Source organism: Suncus etruscus, chromosome 2 (assembly GCF_024139225.1).
Source record: "Suncus etruscus isolate mSunEtr1 chromosome 2, mSunEtr1.pri.cur, whole genome shotgun sequence".
NCBI lineage: Eukaryota > Metazoa > Chordata > Mammalia > Eulipotyphla > Soricidae > Suncus > Suncus etruscus.
Window position 1 is genome coordinate 114,058,049 of NC_064849.1, and position 3,679 is coordinate 114,061,727.

At 37.4% G+C, this 3,679-nt stretch overlaps 1 non-coding gene across 1 annotated transcript; it reads left to right on the plus strand.

Annotated features, from left to right (window-relative positions):
- The first annotated feature begins 3,352 nt into the window (after window positions 1-3,352).
- On the plus strand, window positions 3,353-3,459 carry LOC126003183 (U6 spliceosomal RNA). The gene has a single exon (XR_007493718.1). It is a non-coding gene; the product is annotated as a U6 spliceosomal RNA (small nuclear RNA).
- Window positions 3,460-3,679: the final 220 nt, after the last annotated feature.

Sequence of the window (3,679 nt, forward strand, 5' to 3'; positions counted from 1 at the left end):
TTCCAAGTCCAGTTATTTTGGCCATGATCTAATCAGCCAAATTTTTTTATTCCTAATCTACACTGTTACCAATGATGGTTGTTGAGGGTGAGTAGGCAGGAATCTATGTACAACCATCCTTCATTCTGAGAAAACCAAGTATATACCTCAGCACTTGTTATTATAGTCAAAAGGCAATGCTATTCAATAGCAAGAAAATTAATCTTTCTACTGTCATTGGGTTACAATATTCTGGGACATGCCAGAATGATAAAGTTGGTATGAGCAATTGTGGCAGTGGTTGTTTAGATAGTCAGTATATTTCCTGGTGTTTCTATTTTGTGCCAATGACACCATCTCTCTCCTATCATTCAGCCTGGAAATCTCAAATACTCACCTTAAACTGTACCTTTCTTGCCATATGTAATTCATCAATATATCAATCCATCACATTTTTTCTTATTTATCTTGCATCTATATCAATTTATGTTTATTCCCACCACTATTCTCTTACACTTAAATATGGCCCTTTAACATTCAGTCATTACCCTCTGAAAAATCTATCTTCCTAACACTACTCATCAAGTCCCACCTTTGCTCAAATGTTTTCTGTAGTAAATAACTGTTTACTATAAAATAAAGGTCTAAAATCAACCAAGGATTCGCAGGCTATAAAAAGTTATCTTGGAGCTGTGTTTCCAATTTTATCTCCCTCAGGACATTATGCATCCCACCTTACTGAGTCTACTCTCTGTCCCCAAAGCTAATAATACTTTCCTATTTCTTTTGCCTTTCCAACACTGGCTCAGTCTTGCATGGAGCAGAAATTCATTGTCAGGATTTAGCTGTGCCCTATAGACCACTTGATGTCTAATTCTTGCTTCCCCAGCTTAATGTTACAGTCAGTATCTGGAATCTGGATTCCAGCAATATATCTGTATTCTTAGCTTTGCAGATCTTTTTCAGCTTCATATTCTTTTTTCAGATTTGTTATTTGAAACTGTAGCAGAAAATGATGGCATTTAGACAGTGGTCTGTTATTGAACCACTGATCTATACATTCTGGAACCTACTGTTATATGAGAGATGGTTTCTATATATATATGAAATACAATTAGAGCTTAGGCAAACAATGATGAGTAGTGGAATATTATTGCCAAAATGAGTTTAGGAGTCTTTCTTGCACTTCGCTGATCAAAGTGAGCTTCACAGATCAGCAGCCCTGTATCACCTGGGAGCTTGTTAGAAATATAGATACTTGGAATACTTGCCCCAGAGGCAGGCAGGATGGGAGGGAAACTGGGGACATTGATGGCAGGAAATGTTCATGGATGAAGGGTAGTGTACATTGTAAGACTGAAATCCAATAATGAACAACTTTGTAAACATGATGTTTAAATAAAAGGGACAAAAAATGTAAATTCTGGGGAATCTTTCCTATTCTGTGGGGAGACCTGCATTTTAACAGACTTCCTCATGGGGTCCTGCGGAGAATGAATTTCAAGAAGCACCTAAGAACAATCTGTAGAGGTCGAGAATGACTGTGTGATATAGTGAAAATAAAGGAGCAGATGTGAGATCATGGAAATTATTCAGAAATGGGAACCAGAGTTATGAGTTTCATGTCATTTTGTAAAAGAAAGTTAAAGAAAAACCAACCATTCTGGGTCTTGTTTTCTTATTTTGTAAATGGAAACAATATTCCCTTGTGGTTTCACAGGTCATTGCAGTTAAGGAAAAATGTGAAAGCAGGTTTAAAATCATGAAAGGTGTACACATCTTTTAAATCATCTTAAAAAAATAATGATTTATTCCCACAGCGTTACCCAACTGATTTGTGGCAGAGCCAGGAACACAGTAATGGCTCCCCTGACTTTTCTTTTTGGTGGTGGTGGTGTAGGGGAGAGGAGCTATAAGTGGCAGTGCTCAATGCTCACTCCTGATGTGGTGCTCAGAGATCACTCCTAGTGCGCTTGAGGGATCATACAGTGTGCTGGGGATCAAACTCATATATGCCATGTGCAAGGCAGATGTCCTATCTATGGTATTCTTTGTTTAGCCCTTCTGACTTCCAGCAGATTTCTTCCTTGAGTGAAGCTCCAAGTACCACAGCTTTCAGAAGGTTCTTAGCCCTCCAAAAGGCAACTGGCACCATCTTTTGAGAAAGGAATTTGACATAAGTCTTCATAGTGTTAAATGTGTTCCTATCCTTATAACCTAGTCATTTTTTCTATTAGTATCTTACCTAGCTGAAGAAAATAACTGAAATGCAGACGAAGTCAAGTATAATAGAAAAAACTGCAACAGTATGTCTATATAGCAAAAGGAAATAGTTAAATAAATGATAAGATATTGTAGGATAGCATATCACACAGCTGTCAGAGCTTTTGCCTAAAAAGAGTTTTACAAGACCTGAGAAGCTGTTTAATACAATATTAAGCCAGAAAGAGGCAGATCATAAAGTTATATAAGAATGATCTCAACTATGTTTAAAAATGTGGGGGGTGAGACTACAGGAAACATAAGAAAATACTTGTTTGGGGCAGAAAAAATATTTCCATTCTTCTTTTTATTTTTTATGTTATTGGCTGATTTTGATCCATGTGCATGGGAATGTCTTAATGTATTAGGGGAAAAGTTCATTTTTATAACCATTTTTACAATGGAAAGGAAGTTATGTTTAGTAACTGACTATTTTTGTTCTTTTGGGACCACACTCAGCTTACTTCAGGCCTTAATCCTGACTCTGCTGAAATATCAGTTCTTGCAGTGCTGTAGGGACCATACAGAGTCCTAAGGATCAAAACAGTGAGCAGCGTGCAAGTCAAGTGCTTTAGCCACTGTACTCTCTGGCCTCACTGTGACTACTTTTGTTTTTGTTTTTGTTTTTGGGTCACACCCGGCAGCACTCAGGGGTTACTCCTGGCTCTACGCTCAGAAATCGCTCCTGGCAGGCTTGGGGGACCATATGGGATGCCAGGATTCGAACCACCATTCTTCTGTATGCAAGGCAAATGCCTTACCTCCATGCTATCTCTCTGGCCCCATAACTGCTTTTTAAATAACTCTGTTTACTCATTTTGAGTTGAGGTTATATACATAAGGTGAAACAATTTTCCTCTAATCCCACAATATCATGGATTTTTCTCCTATCCTACCTGGTAGGAAATCAAATCATATATGTCATTCAATGCAGATTTAGTGTCAGTTGTCTATGAGGTAAAAGAACCCTTGTAGAACATTCTGCTTTTGTAAACATCCCTCATACAACATTTGGTGCACCATAGATGACAAACTAGTCAACTTAGTTTTGTTCTCTGCTCTACAAACTTGTCTATAACATATGTGAAACACAGGGCAAGAATACAAATGAGTGCTCGCTTCGGCAGCACATATACTAAAATTGGAACAATACAGAGAAGATTAGCATGGTCTCTGTGCAAGGATGACACGCAAATTCATGAAGCATTCCATATTTAAAAAAAATACAAATAAAGTCATACTTTAAGCACTTAAAAGTTACAAATCAAGCCAGCATGGTATCTCATTTTACTCTCTTTCTAAAAATATGCCTTCGTACTTACCAGGAAGGACAGTTTCAAATTTGGTTTTTTTTTTTTTTTCATTCCTTATTATTTTGTGCTGGAATATGGTAACACGAGAAAACCAGTTTCTGATCTCTCCCTATTTTGATGCCCAT